Source organism: Lepidochelys olivacea, assembly GCF_965140295.1.
Source record: "Lepidochelys olivacea isolate rLepOli2 genome assembly, chromosome: 25".
NCBI classification, from domain to species: Eukaryota; Metazoa; Chordata; order Testudines; family Cheloniidae; genus Lepidochelys; species Lepidochelys olivacea.
In genome coordinates this window covers 3591589-3615712 of record NC_140435.1, presented here as the reverse complement: position 1 = coordinate 3615712, position 24124 = coordinate 3591589, and the positions used below count along the sequence as shown (strand labels likewise).

The window sequence follows — 24124 nt, the reverse complement described above, 5'->3', positions numbered from 1 at the left end:
GAGTGAGAAGGGGTGGTGGTGGCAGGGCCTGATAAGGAACAGAGAGCCTTTTGTCATCCAACGAAATCTAGCCCTAAAAGGGGGAAAGGGAAGAAAGAGACCCAGAAAATAGAGCAGCAGAAATAGTCTCGGAAGAGAAGGGCTTTTCAGTGTTTTTTAGGAGGCGTCAGCGGCCCTTTTAAGTGAAGCTTCCCGATAAGAGACTTTAAAGGTCACCTCTTTGTGAGGAAAGACACCGAGAGAAAGCGGAGGGGGAGATCGTCTGTCCAAACTGCCTTTTTTATGAAGCTCAGCGTATATTTTTCAACTGTAAATGAGTCTCTGCAGAGATAGGGCAGACACGGGCGCTTTTGGCCTCTGTGTTTTGTCTGCAGTGAGTGTGTTTGTTAGCAATCTCTTGATTTGACAATGCAGATGCCGCAAAGAGGAGAGAGGTAAGAACCATTTTTCCAGAGGCATCTGTGACCTAGATGCATGTGAATGAGCTCTCTCCCCCATTGTGTCGAGGGTCTTGGAGCCATCAGCTCTGTCAAGGCATATTCAGATGCCAGAAAATGAAGGTCAGAGGCTGGTTTGGATTCAGTGACCAAATCAGCGAGCAACAGTCACGGATGTTAACTTACTTCCAGCAGGACAACAACACTGAAGAAAGACTCAGGCAGCGAAGGTGAAATTGATGAGGAATGGATTTGTATTCGAAAACAGACATGTTTTAGAACAATTGTATCTTGGCTGCTGGTGAAGACTCTGGGCAAAAGATGCTTGGAGTCCTAACAGGGAGTTCATATTATTGATTTCCTTAGTTAGTGGGTGGAAGAAATGTTCAGCGAAGGATGTTTCTTACCTCCCAAAACAATCAGTACGCATCCTCTTTGCTCCACAATTTTGCTTAATAAAGCTGCTATTCGTTCAGAGAGCGTGTGTGGTGGGGGTTAAAACACAGGGACCAGGAAAATCTAACAATGAAAAGGAATTTAAAGTCCGCTCCGCTCTTTCTCCTGCACTGCAGCCCTGGATTTGCATCTCAGCACAAGGGATTCTCTGGGTGCTTGAAGCTGTCGTGTGCCTCAGTGATGCTGGAGGTTTACAGTCCTAACACCAAGAGATGACGCAGTACTGATGGAGACGTTATCTGCACATGTCTAGCATCATCTCACCTGCCTTGATCATTCTCAGTCATGGTCAAACATAGCAACATGTCCTAGTGCAGATCAGGCTGATAGGTATTCTGTATTTGGAGGTGATTTGCTCAAGTTTCCCCAGCAGCTATAGGTAGCTACATTTCTGGTCTACACTAGAAAGTTTTACTGGAAAAACTTCCCTTCTGTCAGCACAGCTGTATGTGCATCCACTCAAAACTGAGTCCTGCTTAAAAAAAAACCGTAAATTTTTGTAAGCAAATTTAAACCAGTTACCCAAGAAAAACAAGTAATCTGCTGGCATAGTTCTACTGGCAATATGCTTCTGTGCAGGAAGAAGGATCTGTACTGGTACAGCCAAGATTGGGGGTTCATGGTGGATAATTGGCTGGACATGAGCTCCCAGTATGACACTGCCACCAAAAGAGCGAATGCTACCCTGGGATGAACAAATGGGAATCTCAAGTAGGAGTAGAGAGGTTATTTTACCTCCGAGTGTGACCACTGCTGGAATCCTGTGTCCAGTTCTGGTGCCCACAATTCAAGAATGATGTTGATAAATAGCAGAGGGGTCAGAGAACAGTCACAAAATGATTAAAGGATTAGAAAACCTGCCTTATAGTGTTTGAATAGCTTGAGTCTATTTAACTTAATATACTGATTACAAACTGTAAGTACTTTGTCACGCAGTGTGTCACTCACCACTGGACAGGCGCCTCCTCCAGGTCGCTCTGGGGATTAGCTTGATGTTGATGCCCCTGTCTACAGTCTGCACAATGTCAGTCCTTTCCTGCAGTCCCCTCTCACAGCATCAGGAACTTCAGTGTCCTCTTCGTGGCTTGGCCCACCAGCTGTGCCACTGTCCGTGTTCCCCCCTTCCACGGGGGAGGTTTAGCTCCTCGGTAGTCCAGGCATTTCCCCCGTGGCGACTGCAGTCAGTAGTCCTGCCACTTCCCCAGTCGTGAGTGGGGGGGACCCAGGCCCACCCACTACTCTGGATCCCAACCCAGGGACCTTGTGGATTGCAGACTTCTGCTGCACCTCAGATTCTTCTTACTGCTGCTATGTCTCCCTGGGCCACTTCCCTATGGCTCTCGCACCTTCTTTGTCTTTCCTCAGGGCCTGCAACTTCCCCTTCTTTGGCAGTGTGAGGTGGACGCCCCATCACAATGGGGAACTAATATTTAATAATGAGTTTTTCAATATAACAGAGAAACATATAACATGATACAATGGCTGAAAGCTGAAGCTAGACAAATTCACACTGGAAATAAGGTGTACAATTTTGATAGTGAGTGTAATTTATACAATGGGAACAATTTACCAGTTACCATTACTGTCACTACCTAAATCTAGATTGGATGTTTTTGTAACCAACCTGCTCTAGGTATTATTTCAGGGCAGTTCTCTGTCCTGTTTTATACAAGAGGTCAGACTAGATACTCACAATTGTCCTTTTTGGCCTTGGAATCTATTAATCAATCCTCTAGCAAAAAGCCAAATATTTTGAATTCTGTCTCCAAGGGGCCTTCAGGCCCAGGCACCCAGGTGTTGGTCACACCTGTATCTATGGGGCTCTGCAAAGAGCAGACAACCTTTCCCCTCACCTAGTTAACCATGCATCACTTAGGGGAAACTGAGGCACACACCATACTCATACAAAATATTATGAAAAATCCCAACTCCGCCACCAAGAGACAATGAAGATGATTAAATGCGGAAGCTGTGGAGTGTACATTATTCTGGAGTGGGTACCCAAAAAGAGTTTTGTTTGTATGAAGTGCCACCTGATAGAGCTGATGGAAGAGAAGATCCAAGGCTTGCACATGCAGATGGAAACAATGGTTGACTTCGGAGGCAATGCATGGGGAGGAACGTGGGGCCAACTTCCTTCCCAGATTTCTGCTTGGCCTCTCTGGGGGAAGGGAGAGGGGTTCAGTTCTTCTCCCACTGTGCCTGCCCCCAGCATGCTTGGCCCCTGTCCCTGTCAGCCAGGCCCGGGCAGGGAGCAGAAGTTGTGGAACCAGCCACTTCACACGCCGTGTTCAGTGGCTGCCTGAGAGAGAGTCTGACAGGGGAGGTGGCAGCAAGCTACTCCCTGCCTGGGCCCAGCTGCCAGGGAGAGCGGCTGATCATGTTGCGGGAGGAGGCACAGTCTGAGAAGGAGAGAGCTCCTTCTTCCAGCAGGTAACTCTGGTGGGGCGGGGAGAACATGGCAGGCAGGGTTGCTGGGCAGAGGAGACGTGTCCCCCCCCACCCAGTATGGGGAGGCAAAAGTCATCTATGGTTGAGTTTCAAGGGGGATTTGAGCAGATGATGGAGGGAAGGCTGAAGGGAAAAGTCAAGACTTGCAGATACAAGCTGAACTGCAGAACTGTGAAGGGAGACTGCTGGGTGAGGAAAGTGGCCAGTGGAATCATGTGACTACAGGAGCCAGGCAGAGGAAAAGACGGGCTAGTAAAGGAAAAACAGAGCTCAGGAACAGGTTTGCTGAATTGAAGAATGAAGCAGGGGCACAACAGCCACTAACAGAAAGTGGGAGGAAAATTGCAAGTGATAACAAAAGACAAGAGGAGTTGCAGCCTGAAAGAAAAGGAGGAAGGCTGGAGAATTGCATCATCACCAGGAAGAGGCAGGTCTATGTGAATGGGGACTCCCTACTAAGAACAGCATACAGGCCTGTCAGCAGGGCTGATCCAGAGAACAGAGAGGTGTGTTTTCTATCAGAAGTGAAGATACAGGATGTGGACATGAGACTGGGAGGAGTGGTAGATACGCTGGAGGGGAGGGATAGGATACAGAAGGACCTAGACCAATTGGAAGATTGGGCCAAAAGGAATCTGATGAGGTTCAATAAGGATAAGTGCAGGGTCCTGCACTTAGGACGGAAGAACCCAATGCACAGCTACAGACTAGGGACCGAATGGCTAGGCAGCAGTTCTGCAGAAAAGGACCTAGGGGTGACAGTGGACGAGAAGCTGGATATGAGTCAGCAGTGTGCCCTTGTTGCCAAGAAGGCCAATGGCATTTTGGGATGTATAAGTAGGGGCATAGCGAGCAGATCGAGGGACGTGATCGTTCCCCTCTATTCGACATTGGTGAGGCCTCATCTGGAGTACTGTGTCCAGTTTTGGGCCCCACACTTCAAGAAGGATGTGGATAAATTGGAGAGAGTCCAGCGAAGGGCAACAAAAATGATTAGGGGACTGGAACACATGAGTTATGAGGAGAGGCTGAGGGAGCTGGGATTGTTTAGCCTGCAGAAGAGAAGAATGAGGGGGGATTTGATAGCTGCTTTCAACTACCTGAAAGGGGGTTCCAAAGAGGATGGCTCTAGACTGTTCTCAATGGTAGCAGATGACAGAACGAGGAGTAATGGTCTCAAGTTGCAGTGGGGGAGGTTTAGATTGGATATTAGGAAAAACTTTTTCACTAAGAGGGTGGTGAAACACTGGAATGCGTTACCTAGGGAGGTGGTAGAATCTCCTTCCTTAGAGGTTTTTAAGGTCAGGCTTGACAAAGCCCTGGCTGGGATGATTTAACTGGGAATTGGTCCTGCTTTGAGCAGGGGGTTGGACTAGATGACCTTCTGGGGTCCCTTCCAACCCTGATATTCTATGATTCTATGATTCTATGACTGAAGAGAGTGCTAATGGGAGCAAGAAAGAATCCACTGATTGTCTTTCACATGGGAACAAATGACACAGCTAGATTCTCACTGGAATACATCCAGGAAGACTATGCCAGGCTGGGGAAGATGCTTAAGGAAATGGAGGCTCAGGTGATCTTCTGTGGGATTCTACCTGTCCCTGGAGGAGGAGAACGAAGGCAAGACAAGATTATGATAATCAGATGGCTCAGGCAGTGGTGCTATAAGGAGGGCTTTGGGATGTTTGACCACTGGGAGGCATTCCCGGACAAATGACTGTTCTCATGGGATGGACTTCACCTGAATAGGGAGGGAAATAGACTTCTGGGATGGAGGTTGGCACATCTGATTAAAAGAGCTTTAAACTAGGAACTTGGGAGATGCTCATGTAATTTCCATGTCTGATTTTAACAGTGGGAGGAAGATCAAGTAAGAGAAGATACGGCAATGGAGAAAGGAACAGCAGTGGGTGGGAGAATGGACATCAAGAGGAAAGATAGTGCTGATACCAATGAAGCTAACAGTCAGGTAGGCAATACTGTCTGAAGAATGACTGTACCCAAATGGGTGAGGAATGTGAGCGAAGTCAAGCAGCAACAACTAAGATGTCTGCACACAAGTGCAAGGAGACTGGGTAACAAAATAGAGGAATTAGAACTACTGGTGCAGGAAGTGAAACCAGATATTAGAGGGGTAACAGAAACATGGTGGAATAGTCGTCATGGCTGTAGCACAGGTACTGAAGGGTATGTGCTGTTCAGGAAAAACTGAATAAAAGTCAAGGTGGTGGAGAAGCTCTGTATATTAATGAGGAGATAGACTGTATAGAAATTAGAAATGAAGGAATTGATAAAACAGAGTCTGTTTGGGCCAAAATCACTTTGGAGAAGAAAGCTACTAGAGGTTCCCCTGGGATATGCTTGGGGTGTGCTACAGACCCCCAGGATCTGATCTGGATCTGGATAGAGACCTCTTTAATGTTTTTAATGAAATAAATACTACTGGGAATTGTGTGATTATGGGAGACTTTAATTTCCCAGATATAGATTGGAGGACAAGTGCTATTAATAATGGTAGGGCCCAGATATCCCTGGATGTGATAACTGGCAGATTTCTTCACCAAATAGTCACTGAATCAACAAGAGGAGATGCCATTTTAGATTTGGTATTGGTGAGTAGTGAGGACCTCACAGAAGAACTGGGGGCAACCTTGGTTCAAGTGATCATGAGCTAATTCAGTTTAAACTAAATAGAAGGCTAAACAAAACTAGAGCTGCAACTAGGGGCCTTGATTTTAATAAATTAAGAGAATTCTTAGGGAATTGGACTGGACAGAAGAACTCAAGGATCTGAATGTGGAGGAGGCTTGGAATTACTTTAAGTCAAAGTTGCAGAAGCAAGCTGAAGCCTGCATCCCAAGCAAGAAGAAAAAAATCATAGGGAAGGGTTGCAGACCAAGCTGGTTGAACAAGCATCTTAAACAGGTGATTAAGAGAAAGCATAAAGCCTACAAGGAATGGAAGATGGGATGGATCAGCAAGGAAAGATACCACTTGGAAGTCAGAAAGTTTTTGTAAAGAGAAATCATGCCTCACCAATCTATTAGAATCCTTTGAGGGGCTCAACAAGTATGTGGACAAGGGGGATACACTGGATATAGCGTACTAAGATTTTCAGAAAGCATTTGACAAAGTCCCTCACCAAAGGTTCTTAAGGAAAGTAAGCTATCATTGGATAAGAGGGAAGGTCCTCTCATGGATCAGTAACTGGCTAAAAGACAGGAAACAAAGGGTAGGAATAGATGGTCAGTTTTCAGAATGGAGACAGGTAAATAGTGGGGCCCCCCAGGAGTCTGTACTGGGACAAGTACTTTTCAACATATTCATAAATGATCTGGAAAAAGGGGTAAAACTAAAGTGGCAAAATTTTTAGATAATACAAAAATACTCAAGATAGTTAAGGCCAAAGCGGACTGCGAATAGTTACAAAGGGATCTCACAAAACTGGATGACTGGGCAGCAAGAAGGCAGATGAAAATCAATGTTGATAAGTGCAAAGTAATGCACATTGGAAAACATAATCCTAACTGTACATATACATTGATGGGGTCTAAATGAGCTGTTATCACTCAAGAAAGGGATCTTGGAGTCCTTGTGGATAGTTCTCTAACATCCACTCAATGTGCAGCGGCAGTCAAAAAAGTGAACAGAATTTTGGGAATCATTAAGAAAGGGGTAGATAAGATAGCAAATATCATAATTGCCTCTAGAAAAATCCACGGTACACCCACATCTTGAATACTGGGTGCAGATCTGGTTGCCCCATCTCAAAAAAGATAAATTGGAATAGATTCAGAAAAGGGCAACAAAAATGATTAGGGGTATGGAACGGCTGCCATATGAGGAAAGGTTACTAAAACTCAGACTTTTCGGCTTAGAAAAGGGATGACTAAGGGTCATTATAGAGGTGTATAAAATTATGGCTCATAACACAAGAACTAGGGGGTCACCAAATGAAATTAATAGGCAGCAGGTTTAAAACAAACAGAAGGAAGTATTTCTTCACACAACACACAGTCAACCTGTGGAACTCCTTGCCAGAAGATGTTGTGAAGGCCAAGACTATAACAGGGTTCAAAAAAGAACTAGATAAATTCATGGAGGACAGGTCCATCATGTGCAAGCAATGCCCCTCTGCCATGTACATTGGTCAAACTGGACATTCTCTACGTAAAAGAATAAATGGACACAAATCAGATATCAAGAATTATAACATTCATAAACCAGTCGCAGAATACTTCAATCTCTTTGGTCACGTGATTACAGACAAGAAAGTTGTGATATTACAACAGAAAAACTTCAAAACCAGACTCCAGCGAGAGACAGCTGAATTGGAATTCATTTGCAAATTGGATACAATTAACTTAGGCTTGAATATAGACTGGGAGTGGTTAAGTCATTATGCAAGGTAACCTATTTCCCCTTGTTTCCCCCCCTCCCCCCACTGTTCCTCAGACCTTCTTGTTAAACCCTGGATTTGTGCTGGAAATGGCCCATCTTGATTATCATACATATTGTAAGGAGAGTGATCACTTTAGATAAGCTATTACCAGCAGGAGAGTGGGGTGGGGGGAGAGAAAACCTTTTGAAGTGATAAACACCCATTTTTTCATGATCTGTGTGTATAAAACATCCTCACTGCATTTGCCACTTTATGCATCCGATGAAGTGAGCTATAGCTCACGAAAGCTTATGCTGAAATAAATTAGTTAGTCTCTAAAGTTCCACAAGTACTCCTTTTCTTTTTGCGAATACAGACTAACACGGCTGCTACTCTGAAACAGATCCATCAACGGTTATTAGCCAGGATGGACAGGAAGGGTGTCCCTAGCCTCTGTTTGCCAGAAACAGGGAATGGGGGACAGGGGATGGATCACTTGATTATTACCTGTTCTGTTCATTCCTTCTGAAGCACCTGGCATTGGCCACTGTCAGAAAACAGGATCCTGGGCTAGATAGACCTTTGATCTGACCCAGTATGGCCGTTCTTATGTTAAAATACAACACGGTTTTACAAAAGGTAGTTTGTGCCAGACCAACCTGATCGCCTTCTTAGAGAAGATAACTGATTTTTTTTAGACAAAGGAAATGCATTAGCTCTAATGTGCCTGGATTTCAGTAAGGCAATTGATAGAGTTCCACATGGAAAATTATCATACTGAAAAGTGAACGCTCAGGCTGGAGGGAGGTTACTAGTGGAGTTCCTCAGGTCTTGGGACCAATTTTGTTTAACATTTTTATTAATGACATTGGCATAAAAAGTTGGAGTGTGCTAATAAAATTTGTAGATGACACAAAGTTGGAGGTATTGCCCATATAGTGGAGGACCGGAATCTCATACAAGAATATCTGGATGACCTTGAAAATTGGAGTAATAGAAAAGTGATTAAATTTAATAGTGAGAAATGCAATCAGGGCCTAACAGCAAGAATTCTTGCTATAAACTGGGGCCATATCAGTTAGATGTAATCAGTTAGATGTAATGTTTGGTTGATCACAGGATGACGAAGAACCTCCCAATGTGATACAGCCATGAAAAAAGGCTAATGCAGTCCTAGCATGCATCAGACCCAGTATTTCCAGTAGAGAAAAGGAAGAGTTAATACCATAATATAAGGCACTGGTGAGACCTCATCTGGAATACGGTGTACAATTCTGATGACCTATGTTTAAGGAAGATGAATTCAAACTGGAACAGGTGCAGTGAGGGCCTACTAGGATCATCAGAAGAATGGAAAACCTCCCTTATAAGACGAGACTCGAGGAGTTTGGCTTGTTTAGCCTAACCAAAGGCTGAGGGGAGACATCGCTCTCTATCAATACATCAGAGGGATAAATAGTAGGGAAGGAGAGGAATTATTTAAGTTAAGGGCCAATGTGGACACAAGAACAAATGCATATAGACTGGCGATCAACAAGTTTAGGCTTGAAATTAGATGAAGGTTTTTAACCATCAGAGGAATGAAGTTCTGGAACAGCCTTCCAAGGGGAGTAGCACAAGGAAAAACTGGCTTCAAGACTGAGCTTATGGAGGGGATGGTCTAATGAGACTGCTTACAATGGCATGTAACCCATCTGCAACTGCTAGCAGCAAATATCCCCAAAGGCCAGAAGGGAACACACGAGAGGGAGGGCTGTGAGTTACTACAGAGAATTCTTTCTCTGGTGTTTGGTTTTTCCTTTCCCACATGCTCAGGGTCTAACTAATTGCCATATTTGGGGTCATTAAGGAATTTTTCCCCAGTTCAGACTGGCAGAGACCCTGAGGTTTTTAGCCTTCCTCTGTGGCATGGGGCACGAGTCACTTGCTGGTTTAAATTAGTGTAAATGGTGGATTCTCTGTAATGAAGTCTTTAAACTATTATTTGAGGACTTCAGTAACACAACCAGAGGCTAGGGGTCTATTACAGGAGTGGGTGGGTGAGGTTCTGTGGCATGCAATGTGTAGGAGGTCAGGCTAGAATACCATGATTGTTCCTTCTGGCCTTAAAGTCTGAGCGTCTATTAGTAACGTTTAAAGCCTTTCTCCTTTTGAAGGAAAAATATCAGTCTCAGATTTTCAGAATAACCTTTCTTTGATGAAAAGGGTTAATTTTATTCTCAGACCTGATGCGTACAGGGTATCTATTTATCCTGCTCTTAACAAACAGACAGACCAGATGGAGGAGACAGAGGGTAGAAAAAATGGGTGACATCTGGCTTTGGTTAATGTTTTTGGAACATTGGACCGCTGGTTAGTTACCAGTGAATGCTCTTGTCTGGGAGTTAATCACACCACCTGCTGCTTGGATCCTGGTTTATGGTCTAGACAGGACTTCATCTGATTGGATCTTTTCTTATGAGACAAGGCAGGCTTGGATGAGTACAGCATAGTTGTCTTCAGGATTTGATGAAAAGCTGGGAGAGGGTAGAAGGAAAGAAAGCGGGGGGGGGGGGGGAGGAAGAAAATACAAAAAGAGAAGGAAAAAACAACACAGGATCTTTATGTGCCACTGCTGTGCTGGCAATTAGGCAGCCCCGCTGATGGGCTGAGGACTGGTTGTCATGATAACATGTTGACTTTCAGCACTCACAGGTGAAAACAAAGTTGCTTAAACAAAATTCAGGCCAGCTGGCCTTCCTTTCAGGAAGAAAGTCCTTTCAAACAATCAAGATAGAAGAATATGATTAGTGTTTGAGGAGATCTCAGGAGGTCATCTAGTCCAACCCCAACTAAATCATCCTTGCCAGGGCTCTGTCAAGCCGGACCTTAAAAACCTGTAAGGATGGAGATTCCACCAAACCTCCTAAGCTTACTTTACCAGCTTAGGTTAAAACTTCCCCGAGGTACAAACTATTTTACCCTTTGCCCTTGGACTTTTAATAGAAGAATTTTAATAGAAGAAACAGTAAAAAAGAAGTAACAATAAAAAGAATCACCTCTGTAAAATCAGGATAGTAAATACCTTACAGGGTAATTAGATTCAAAACATAGAGAATCCCTCTAGGTAAAAAGTTAAATTACAAAAAGACACACAGACAGGAATATCCATTCTATTCAGCACAGCTTAATTTCTCAGCCATTTAAAGAAATCATAATCTAGCGCATATCTAGCTAGATTACTTACTAAATTCTAAGACTCCATTCCTGTTCTGTCCCCGGCAAAAGCAGCATACAGACAGATCCTTTGTTTTTCCCTCCCCGCCAGCTTTTGAAAGTATCTTGTCTCCTCATCGGTCATTTTGGTCAGGTGCCAGCGAGGTTACCTTTAGCTTCTTAACCCTTTACAGGTGAGAGGATTTTTCCTCTGGCCAGGAGGGATTTTAAAGGGGTTTACCCTTCCCTTTATATTTATGAAAGATAGAGATTCCACCACCTCCCTAGGTAACCCATTCCAGTGCTTCACCACTATCCTAGTGAAATAGTTTTTCCTAATATCCAACTTAGGCCTTCCCTACTACAACCTGAGACCATTGCTCCTTGTTCTGTCATCTGCCACCATTGAGAAAAGCCTAACTCTACAGGCTGGGGACCAACTGGCTAAGCAGCATTTTGGGCTGTATAAGTAGGAGCATTGCCAGCAGATCGAGGGAAGTGATTATTCCTCTCTATGCGACACTGGTGAGGTCACACCTGGAGTATTGCATCCAGTTTTGGTCCCCCCCACCACAGAAGGGATGTGGACAAACTGGAGAGCATCCAGTGGAGGCCAACAAAAAAGATTAGGCGGCTGGAGCACATGACTTACTAGGAGAGGCTGAGGGAACTGGGCTTATTTAGTCTGCAGAAGAGAAGAATGAGCGGGGATTTGATAGCAGCCTTCAATTACCTGAAGGGAGGTTCCAAAGAGGATGGATCTAGACTGTTCTCAGTGGTGGAAGATGACAGAACAAGGAGCAATGGTCTCAAGTTGCAGTGTGGGAGGTCTGGGTTGGATATTAGGAAACTCTATTTCATTAGGAGGGTGGTGAAGCACTGGAATGGGTTACCTAGGGAGGTGAGGGAATCTCCATCCTTAGAGGTTTTTTCAGGCCCAGCTTGACAAAGCCTTGGCTGGGATGATTTAGTTGGGGATTGGTCCTGCTTTGAGCAGGGGGTTGGACTAAATGACCTCCTGAGGTCTCTTCCAACCTTAATATTTTATGACTTTTCTAGGGACTGAGGTGAGCAGAGATGAACGGCAGTGTGGCAGCTCAGGGCTGAACTGGGATGTCAGGTGGACAGACGATGAGGCACAACTGAACTGACCTTGATTTTTTAGAGTCTCTCTTTGAGGAACCCAAAAAAGGAAAAGCGGCCATCCCAGTTCATCTCCCTCGTTATTTTATCCACCAGTTAGCCCTAATATCCATCACACGAGATTTGGTCTTTTAACTTCTGGTTCCACATGTTCTGTTTTTACTAAGCATAATTTCAAAAGTCCTTGGATTATATCAGTGTGACCTTTTTGGTTTAGACTAATCCAGTTTCTTTTTTTTTTTTTTTTTGCACTTCATAGATTCATAGATATTTAGGCCAGAAGGGACCATTATGATCATCTAGTCTGACCTCCTGCACAATGCAGGCCACAGAATTTCACCCACCACTCCTAAAAAAGACCTCACACCTATATCTATGCTATTGAAGTCCTCAAATTGTAGTTTGAAGACCTCAAGGAGCAGAGAATCCTCCAGCAAGTGACGCGTGCCCCATGCTACAGAGGAAGGCGAAAAACCTCCAGGGCCTTCCAATCTGCCCTGGAGGAAAATTCCTTCCCGACCCCAAATATGGCGATCAGCTAAACCCTGAGCATATGGGCAAGATTCATCAGCCAGATACTACAGAAAATTCTTTCCCGGGTAGCTTGGATCTTACCCCATCTAAAAACCCATCACAGGCCATTGGGCCTATTTACCATGAATATTTAATTACCAAAACCATGTTATCCCATCATACCATCTCCTCCATAAACTTATCGAGTTTAATCTTAAAGCAAGATAGATTTTTTGCCCCCACTACTTCCCTCGGAAGGCTATTCCAAAACTTCACTCCTCTGATGGTTAGAAACCTTCGTCTAATTTCTAATCTAAATTTCCTAGTGGCCAGTTTATATCCATTTGTTCTTGTGTCCACATTGGTACTGAGTTTAAATAATTCCTCTCCCTCTCTGGTATTTATCCCTCTGATATATTTATAGAGAGCAATCATATCTCCCCTCAACCTTCTTTTAGTTAGGCTAAACAAGCCAAGCTCCCTGAGTCTCCTTTCATAAGACAAGTTTTCCATTCCTCGGATCATCCTAGTAGCCCTTCTCTGTACCTGTTCCAGTTTGAATTCATCCTTCTTAAACATGGGAGACCAGAACTGCACACAGTATTCCAGGTGAGGTCTCACCAGTGCCTTATATAACGGTACTAAAACCTCCTTATCCCTACTGGAAATACCTCTCCTGATGCATCCCAAGACGACATTAGCTTTTTTCACAGCCATATCACATTGGCAGCTCATAGTCATCCTATGATCAACCAATACTCCAAGGTCCTTTTCCTCCTCCGTTACTTCTAGTTGATGCGTCCCTAGCTTATAACTAAAATTCTTGTTATTAATCCCTAAATGCATGACCTTACACTTCTCACTATTAAATTTCATCCTATTCCTATTACTCCAGTTTACAAGGTCATCCAGATCCTCCTGTAGGGTATCCCTGTCCTTCTCTAAATTAGCAATACCTCCCAGCTTTGTATCATCTGCAAACTTTATTAGCACACTCCCACTTTTTGTGCCCAGGTCAGTAATAAAAAGATTAAATAAGATTGGTCCCAAAACTGATCCTTGAGGAACTCCACTGGTAACCTCCCTCCAACTTGACAGTTCACCTTTCAGTAGGACCCGTTGTAGTCTCCCCTTTAACCAATTCCCTATCCACCTTTCAATTTTCCTATTGATGCTCATCTTATCCAATTTAACTAATAATTCCCCATGTGGCACAGTATCAAACGCCTTACTAAAATCTAAGTAAATTAGATCCACTGCGTTTCCTTTATCTAAAAAATCTGTTACTCTCTCAAAGAAGGAGATCAGGTTGGTTTGGCACGATCTACCTTTTGTAAAACCATGTTGTATTTTGTCCCATTTACCATTGACTTCAATGTCCTTAACTACCTTCTCCTTCAAAATTTTTTCCAAGACCTTGCATACTACAGATGTCAAACTAACAGGCCTATAATTACTTGGATCACTTTTTTCCCCTTTCTTAAAAATAGGAACTATGTTAGCAATTCTCCAATCATACGGTACAACCCCTGAGTTTACAGATTCATTAAAAATTCTTGCTAATGGGCTTGCAATTTCTTGTGCCAATTCTTTTAATATTCTTGGATGAAGATTATCTGGGCCCCCCGATTTAGTCCCATTAAGCTGTTTGAGTTTCGCTTCTACCTCAGATATGGTGATGTCTACCTCCATATCCTCATTCCCATTTATCATGCTACCATTATCCCTAAGATCCTCTTTAGTCTTATTAAAGACTGAGGCAAAGTATTTGTTTAGATATTGGGCCATGCCTAGATTATCCTTGACCTCCACTCCATCCTCAGTTTTTAGCGGTCCCACTTCTTTCTTTGTTTTCTTCCTATTTATATGACTATAGAACCTTTTACTATTGGTTTTAATTCCCTTTGCAAGGTCCAACTCTACTTGACTTTTAGCCTGTCTCACTTTATCCCTACATATTCTGACCTCAATAAGGTAGCTTTCCTTACTGATCCCTCCCTTCTTCCACTCCCTATATGCTTTCTGCTTTTTCTTAATTACCTCTCTAAGATGCTTGCTCATCCAGCTTGGTCTACAATTCCTGCCTATGAATTTTTTCCCCTTTCTTGGGATGCAGGCTTCCAATAGCTTCTGCAGCTTTAATTTAAAATAATCCCAGGCCTCCTCTACCTTTAAACCCATAAATTCTTCAGTCCAATCCACTTCCCTAACTAATTTCCTTAATTTTTGAAAGTCAGCCCTTTTGAAATCAAAAACCCTAGTTGCAGATTTATTTTTGTTAATCCTTCCATTCAATTTGAACTGAATTAGCTCATGATCACTTGAGCCAAGATTATCCCCTACAACCATTTCCTCTATGAGGTCCTCATTACTCACCAAGACCAAATCTAAAATGGCATCCCCTCTAGTCGGTTCAGCAACTACTTGCTGAAGGAATCCATCAGCTATCGCATCTAGGAAAATCTGAGCCCTATTATTATTACTAGCACTCGTCCTCCAGTCTATATCTGGGAAGTTAAAGTCTCCCATGATCACACAGTTTCCATTAGTATTTACTTTATTAAAAACATTAAAAAGGGCTCTATCCATATCCAAATTAGATCCCGGCGGTCTATAGCACACCCCAAGCACTATCCCAGGGGAGGCTCTAATAGTTTTCTTCCCCAATTTAATTGTTGCCCAGACAGACTCAGTCATATCCATTTCATCGCTTCTTATTTCTTTACATTCTATCTCATCATTGATATACAGTGCTACTCCACCACCTTTACCTTTATTTCGGTCTTTCCTAAACAGCACATACCCTTCAATACCTGTAGCCCAGTCATGACTACTATTCCACCAGGTCTCTGTTATACCTAGAATATCTGGTTTCACTTCCTGTACCAGTAACTCTAGTTCCTCCATTTTGTTACCTAGGCTCCTTGCATTAGTGTACAAACATCTTAATTTTTGCTGTTTGGCCTCACTCACATTCTGTACCCTATTAGGCACGGTTATTTTACTACCAGTATAACCTATTAGACTTGTATCTACACTGCCCTTCCTCCTACCTACAGCTGTATCCACTCTTACTTCATTTTCTTTCCACTCTATGCTAAATTCTGGCATGGAGATTACCTGGACATCTCCCAACCATCTCCTCCAAATTCCTAGTTTAAAGCTCTCTTAATCAGTTGTGCCAGCCTCCATCCTAGAAGTCTATTTCCTTCCCTACTCAGATGAAGTCCATCCCGAGAGAACTGTCCTCTATCCATGAATGCCTCCCAATGGCCATACATCCCAAAGCCCTCCTTATAGCACCACTGCCTAAGCCATCTATTGATAGTCATAATCTTGTCACACCTTTGTTGCCCTTCTCTAGGAACAGGCAGAATCCCACTAAAGATCACCTGAGCCTCAATTTCCTTAAGCGTCCTCCCCAGCCTAGCATAGTCTCCCTTAATACTTTCCAGCGAGAATCTAGCCGTATCATTTGTTCCCACATGAAGGATAATTAGGGGATTCTTTCCCGCTCCCTTTAGAATCCTTTTCAACCTCAGGTCTACATCCCGTATCTTAGCACCTGGAAGACAGCACACCCTCCTATTTTCTGGATCAGCTCTGGTTACAGGCCTATCTATTCTTCTCAGTAAAGAGTCCCCAATCACATAGACCTGCCTTTTCCTAGTGACGGTGCTATTCTCCAGTCTATCCCCTGTTCCCTCTGGCTGCAAGTTCTTTCCATGCCCATTCTCCCTTGTAATCCTTTTTAACCCATCCTGTATCCTCCTGGGGCTCATATTTGGTGTAATCTCCATTAACTCTTCCCCTTTTCCTATAGGACTAACCGCTCTTCTCTTCTTCCTTGCCCTATCACCTTCAGTGACTACCTGCTGAGCCCCTTCTTCATTTTCCAACTCTGCAAACCTATTCTGAAGCTCTATTTCTCCTTCACTAGCCCGTCTTTTCCTCTGCCTAGTTCTTTTAGTCACATGCTTCCACTGACCACTTTCCTCACCCAGTCTCCCCTCAGAATTCCCTAGTCCTGCTTCCATCTGCAAGTCTGAGCTTTTCCCTTCAGATACCTCATGTCTTTGCTCCATAATCTGCTCAAACCCCTTCCTAAACTCTACCAGACTTTCCACCTGCATCTCCAAACCTCTGATCTTTTCCTCCATCAGCTCTTTCAGACGGCATTTCATGCAGAGAAAACTCTTACCAGGTGCCCCCTCCAGGATCATGTACATACCACAGCTTCCACATCCAGTCATCTTCATTGTGTCATCTGCTACATGGGTCACTCCCACTGCCACCTCTGAATCTGTCATAGCCTTCCCACCTAAATCCTGTTAATCTGGGAAACACAAATCACACCAAAACACCACCACCCACAGCAAAACCAAACCCCACACAAGCACCACAAGACAAACTCCCCTTTCAAACTCCCACTCAAACTCCCCTGTTTACAGCTCTGTTTGCTAGCTCCTGTGCCGCTGCCTGACTGGCTGCTACCTTTATAGGACCCCCAGTCAGTGAAGCCCCGCCCCCTAATCAGGGCTCAGCTTCTCTCCCAGCACAAAGCCCCTACACATACAGATACTAACAATACAAAACCAAACACACACAAATACCTTCTCCTCCAACAGAACTCCCACTCAAACTCCCCTGTTTACAGCTCAGTTTGCTAGCTCCTGTGCCGCTGCCTGACTGGCTGCTACCTTTATAGGACCCCCAGTCAGTGAAGCCCCGCCCCCTAATCAGTTACAATATTGGTATTCTACACAAAATTGACCTATTTTTCATGGTTATTGTAACATCCTATGAACTTTTACATACATTTTAGCTCACAAGAGGGGCACACCTTGCAGGCCTAATAGGTACAACAGAGCCAATCAAGTTAACCTCAGGCTGGATTAAATCTCACTCTGTGGTGGATGCACGACAGGACAACCCAGGGAATTGCTGCATGGATTTGGCACAAAGTGAGGATGTGTAGTGTTAGTATATGGGTCTGTTTGTTAGCCTGGGATAGAATTTTGGGCTTGACTTTCGATACTCCTATCTTATATTAATATGTGTAAACATAGGACAAAGACTCTGATGTTGCTTCTGTCTAGTCAGCTGGATTTGTTAGTACAATGGAAACAGACAAGAGTGGTGAAAGTGTTACTGGAGAGCACTTTAAGATTGCCTCAATCTCAAGGCAAAGTCAAGCAACCAGTTGGGAGGGGCAAAGGGGGGGGGTCAGGGGAAGGTATAAAACACAAAAAGACCAAAGAAAGGCCCATCCCTGACCGTAGCACAACCTCACTCCTCATCCCTCCCATGAGGTACAAAAGGGGTGGGACTGTTGGTATGCATTGCAGGTATATTTGGGCCTGCTAAGGAGGAGGGAGGAATGGGACACAGGCAAAGCTCCGCAGCATCAGAGCTGGGAGGGGAACACTGCAAAACAGACTCTGCTGGCGTAGAGCTCTGGGTATGCTTGCTTGGAACTAACCCCAATCAACATCGAATTGCCTGCACTTCGGACTTCTGCTTTCTGTCTGTGTGACAAGAACCAGGGGAGAGGGTAAAGGGAAATTCCTCTAACATATGGGAGGGAAGAAGAAGGGATAAAAATGGAAAATTGAAACAGTCAGAAGCACAATTCAATGTGTGTTTATTAACGTTCTGAAACTTTAGAAGGCAGAAGGATAAAGCATATCTGTCCTGAACCCCACAGTAATGGGTTATAATTCTTTGGTGGGGCAGCAGAAAGCACAGGTTGATCCAGAGGAGTTGGAGGAACTCAGAAGGCGTGGATGCAGCCACGGGTGGAAATGGCCAGTGATAATAGTTGAAAACAAATGTCTCAATTAAAGACGGTGCCCAGCCTTGTACTTTCACTCTCTGTGGCCAGGAATTTCTGGGTGTCAAGACATCATGCATCAGCAGCCTGTCATAGGAGTTGCTGATTGACCAAACACAGACTGAAGCATTTTGCAGACACTTTATAATCTATAGCACTGATCCTGGAGAACAGGTGGCATAGTGAGATAGTGAACAAGGCTGCCACTTTGGAGAGCTAGGTTTAATCCTAACAACGAGTTTAGTGCTCACATCCCTGTCCCTATTCGTCACATCACAACCCTATCATATTATGGCGCAACAGAACAGTAGGGCTCAAAAACCAGGCTTGGAACACACAGAGGTTCTGCAGGTCAAGACTGAGGTGCATCAGTAGAGCTGGTGGGGAGCCCAGGTCTGGAATACATGAAATGTGCTGTAATAATTGGGCCTACACATTTACCCTAACTGTGAGTTCAGCTGCAGGAAGTAAGGGAAAGTTTACAGGATGTCCCAATAACCTGGAGTAATAAATGTTGATGAGAAAAGGCATGAAAGGGAGACAGAAAAACTGAATTTGTCCAAACAAAAAGGCCTCCTGGTAGAACTCAAGGACTGTGTTAAGGTCATGCCTGGTAAACAAGAGAAATTGAGGACTGAAAATTAAACAAAAATTGGTATGTCAGAAATTAAGCTTAATTGGTGGTCAAAATAATGAGGGGTTAGGCTATTGCACCCATCATTCCCTGATGGGGTCCTTGAAAGGAGACTTTGCGGAGAACAATTAGCTACTGGAGAGAGCTTCACCCCCATGGCTGCTACCCCCACCATCTCCTGGGACCCCGGACCTTCTTCATCCGAATTCTGAGAGCTGTCCTGACCAAACTGGGCTGGAGACAGGGAGCCTGATGACATTACCAGCCTGATGACATCATCAGCAGAATCCCAACCAGCACCTGGGATGTGAGACTTTGTCTCCTCGCACCCCAATGCGTCCTTTTCCTTCCCTCCCTTATTTCTTCTCTTTTCTAGCCCTCTCCTTTGGCCTCTGTCTGACAAGAGCCTGGCTTGGGCAGCCCAGGCTGCATAGTTTGCAACACTGCTGTAAGCCTGTGACTAGAGAGGCAGCTCAAAGTGATGCCCTAAACAGCCCGGTGCTGGTACAAGTTTGCCAGGTCTTGGAGTAGCTCATCACACCATGGGCTGGGCCTGTGTTTTTCCAGCAGGGAGTTGACATGTGGGAGTCAGCACCAGAGACAGAAGCTGCATTTTCAATTTAAGTTTGCAGGGTCTTTGACTCCTATGCTAGGGGCTCTTTTTTACTGATAAAAAATGAATTCCTAAACACGAACAGCTCAGTAGCTGCCATAGCGAGCAATCTGCTAATAACCCCCATGTGCTGTGTGGAGTTAACAGTTCCTGGCTCTTTAGAATAAGTGCTTTGATTGTGATCCACAGCCATGCTGGGTCAAAACCAAGCATGCATATTGCAGGTATATTCTGACAAATCCTTTTCCCTTAACAAAACTTACTGACGTGTGACTCTAAAAATGGCCTTGGAAGTCTCCTTGTTTACTGACCCTCTCAATCTCCAACCTTTGCTCAGTTTACAAGTAAAAAGATTTTTTCCCCCTACCTACCAGCCCCGCAACCTCAGCCCGGGATTGGAGAATCATGTTGGGTTTGTCTCTGGCTCTCATATTGTCACCAGTAACAATGGTTCTGAGATCAATTACAACTGTCCAAATTCAGCGTCTTCAAATTCTCTATCTAGAGTAGATCTAGATCTATCAACCTAGATAGATAGATAGATAGATAGGATTCTCAACCTATCCTGAAGGATGACCCAACACTCTCACAAATCTTGGGAGACAGGCCAGTCCTTGCCTACAGACAGCCCCCCAACCGGAAGCAAATACTCACCAACAACCACATACCACACAACAGAACCACTAACCCAGGAACCTATCCTTCCAACAAAGCCCATTGCCAACTGTGCCCACATATCTATTCAGGGGACACCATCAAAGGACCTAATAACATCAGCCACACTATCAGAGGCTCGTTCACCTGCACATCCACCAATGTGATATATGCCATCATGTGCCAGCAATGCCCCTCTGCCATGTACATTGGTCAAACTGGACAGTCTCTACGCAAAAGAATAAATGGACACAAATCAGACGTCAAGAATTATAACATTCATAAACCAGTTGGAGAACACTTCAATCTCTCTGGTCACGCAATCACAGACATGAAGGTCGCTATCTTACAACAAAAAAACTTCAAATCCAGACTCCAGTGAGAAACTGCTGAATTGGAATTCATTTGCAAATTGGATACTATTAATTTAGGCTTAAATAGAGACTGGGAGTGGCTAAGTCATTATGCAAGGTAGCCTATTTCCCCTTGTTTTTTTCTCCCCCCCCCCCGCACGTTCTGGTTAAACTTGGATTTATGCTGGAAATGGCCCACCTTGATTATCATGCACATTGTAAGGAGAGTGGTCAGTTTGGATGAGCTATTGCCAGCAGGAGAGTGAGTTTGTGGGGGAGGGGGGGGAGAAAACTGGATTTGTGCTGGAAATGGCCCAACTTGATGATCACTTTAGATAAGCTATTACCAGCAGGACAGTGGGGTGGGAGGAGGTATTGTTTCATGGTCTCTGTGTGTATATAAAGTCTTCTGCAGTTTCCACGGTATGCATCCGATGAAGTGAGCTGTAGCTCACGAAAGCTCATGCTCAAATAAATTGGTTAGTCTCTAAGGTGCCACAAGTACTCCTTTTCTTTTTGCGAATACAGACTCACACGGCTGTTACTCTGAAATCTACCTAGAGTGCAACTCTGATTTGGCACCTGCAGTTGCTATTTACATAAAAGTTCTGTTGAGTATGAGAGAGCTAGACTGTACTCTAGCTCCCTGTCCCATTACTGTGTGGCTCCCTAGGGCTATATACACAATAAAGAGCTAGAACACTGAATACACACAGGGAACACATCTGTAGAGTAAGACAATGCCATTTTTACCGAGTAACTTTTCCAAATAGAACCACCATCTAAGCCTCTGCTTTCCAGCCCAAGAACTAAACACATTAGTGTTGAAAATAGCTCATTTGCTTAAATAACTTCTAAGCCCACATGTCTCCTTTTGGTCACAGCCCCTTTCCCCCTCCGCTTAGGACGTCTGTCCTTAGGATGTCTGTTAGGACACGGCTGCTACTCTGAAACCTGTCCTAATATAAAGAATGAGGAGCAAATTCTGACTCCATTGAAGTCCGTGTAAGTTTCAGAGTGGCAGCCATGTTAGGCTGTATCAGCAAAAACAACCAGGAGTCCTTGTGGCACCTTAGCGACAAACACATTTATTTGGGCATCAGCTTTCATGGGTTAGAACCCACTTCAGCAGACGCGTTCGATGAAGTGGGTTCTAGCTCACAAAAGCTGATGCCCAAATAAATGAGTTCATCTCTAAGGGGTGCCACAAGGACTCCCCGTTGTTTTTAGTGTAAGGTTTGTCACTGACATCACTGGAGCCAGGATTTCACCCTAGAATATTAAGTGTTTAACCGGAGGTCTCCACCTTGTGGATAAACAGGAGAATTGACTGACATAAATTAGCAGCAGTGTTTACGCTTCACCTTCACATAGGCTCAACTTGTTTTAAAGTTTGATGGTTTATTGATAGATGTTTATTAGCACAGAAATCCTGTTTAGGCTGGGAAGTGTCCTTTGCAATGAGTGCACACACAAGGGTAGAGCTACCTAGAACCCAGGTGACTTCGCTTCAGGAACTGGACCCAAAATAGGAGTTAAATCAGGTGATTGGAATCAGCATCAGTTGAGTCAGTGGGAGTTTTTATCATTGACTTCTATGGTTGTAGGATCAGGCTCCAGATATTTTGATACTGCATAATGTCCGTCTCAGAGCCTGGAGAAAGGTCTGGACTCGGCCCCTGAGAACTTAACGCTGGGACCAACCTTTGAACTGTCCAGTCAAACCCACCCCGGAATGATGTGATGTGGGCCTTGAGGATGATGCAGCTCTGAGGCAGGGCCATTCACACACAGGGCAAGACTGGCTCAAAGCCAAGAGATTCTGGGGAATGCTTGAAAATACAGAGTGCTTCAACTCTCAGCCAGTCCCTTCTGCTGACAGGCTCTGCACCCTCACCCTAACAAAGCAGCTCATGTACTGACTCAAGTACTTGCTGTAAATACAGAAACTATGCACAGTACTTGGTTGTTCTACTTCCCAGTTAATTATTGACTATACTCAACCCAATGCTCATACTGTCCAGTACCCACATCACACCAGTACCCATACGAATGTCAACATGCTTTACAATCCCGAGTGTATCCCACATGTGCATGTTGAACATATTTAATACATTTATTGGTTTCCCCATTATCTATATTGACTGCTCTTAGCACTGTATTTTTATTTCCAATACAATTTGTATTTCCTCTGACTCTGAATGGTTATAATGCTGTGCACCTTTTAAGGGTTGTGTACCTTGATTTGTGGCTTCCAGCACTGCGACTACTGCCGTCCTTTCTTAGCCAAGGCATTCCAAAAAGGGCTCAGAAACAGCATTTTCCAAAGAAACCAAGGCTCTTTTCTTGACGGCCAGGCTCTGGCAATGCTGGAAAGTGACACCGCCCGCCGGCTTATCACCGAATTAAATTCCTTGGAAAGATCCATAGCTGGGGAGCTTGGCAACGAGATGCCTTATTTCCCTGGATCGTCAACAGGCGTTAAAATGCCATTCGTGCCTTTGCAAATCTCCCCAACATTGCTAATATGCAAGCGAAGGATCCCATTAAAACTAGACGTGTACCCTTCTCCCAGTTACAGGTGTAACAAACACAGAAACCAACTCTTCTGAACCAGTAAGAGAACAGCACTATGTTCCATTGTTAAGGAAAATTACTTATCCTTAAGTGACTGGGAAATACTGGCACCTTAGTACTAAGTTATCGACATGTAACACATTAAAACATTTTTAAATAAAATAAAATAAACCAAAATAAAAACAGCCTATTAATATTCAAGAACTTCAGCAACTAACGTCTGGTTCCCCAATTCCAATCAAACAGCCAGGCTCTCTCTGTGCATGTGGATTTATTCTTTAGAGAGGAGCTGCTCTTGGTGCCCTGTTCAAGCAGGGGACCTGTTCCTAATCTTGAAATCTCTTGGCTCAGAGAGCAAGAAATTAGCGGAGAAATTGTGGAGAAAGAGACAAGGCATGAAGGATTCCAACCATCCAATCACTCCAGTAGCTACTGCAGACTTCTGCTGGGGGGGTCACTTGAAAAAGAGTCTGAGTTTACTTTTTCCTACTGTAGGTGCAGAGTGTGTGCAGCTCAGAAACTAGTGCAGCAAGAAACCGGCAGGGTTAATGAGAACTCATCCAGGAATCACCAGCTTGGCTCCAGCTATGCAACGATGCTAACCTGCAGGGAAATGAAGAGTGACTTTTAGAAAGTTGCAGTAACTCACCTGCTTTGCTCTGCCTCTTTCCACTGAGGTGCTTCCCCTAGAAAAGCCCTTTTGTCCAGCGCCGGTGCCTCCCCATAGGCTCCGCTCACTCACTGCCCAGTCAGTTACACGAGCTGAGGGAGGTTTGCTGGGGAGAGGGAGGAGTGCCGGGAGTTTGCATACGGAGCTTAAAGGCACAGGGCTAAGAGAGGCACAGGAGGTTCCCCTTGAAATGCAGTTCTGCTCTGATGGG

General features: G+C 44.3%; 1 protein-coding gene across 1 annotated transcript in view; it reads right to left on the bottom strand.

Moving 5' to 3' along the window:
* Positions 1–23976, bottom strand: part of TMPRSS9 (transmembrane serine protease 9) — an 86183-nt gene extending 62207 nt beyond the window's left edge. Inside the window, exon 1 of the mRNA XM_084614214.1 lies at positions 23893–23976. The gene's annotated coding sequence lies outside the window, so the exon portion shown is untranslated. The remainder of the gene's footprint in view (positions 1–23892) is intronic.
* Positions 23977–24124: the final 148 nt, after the last annotated feature.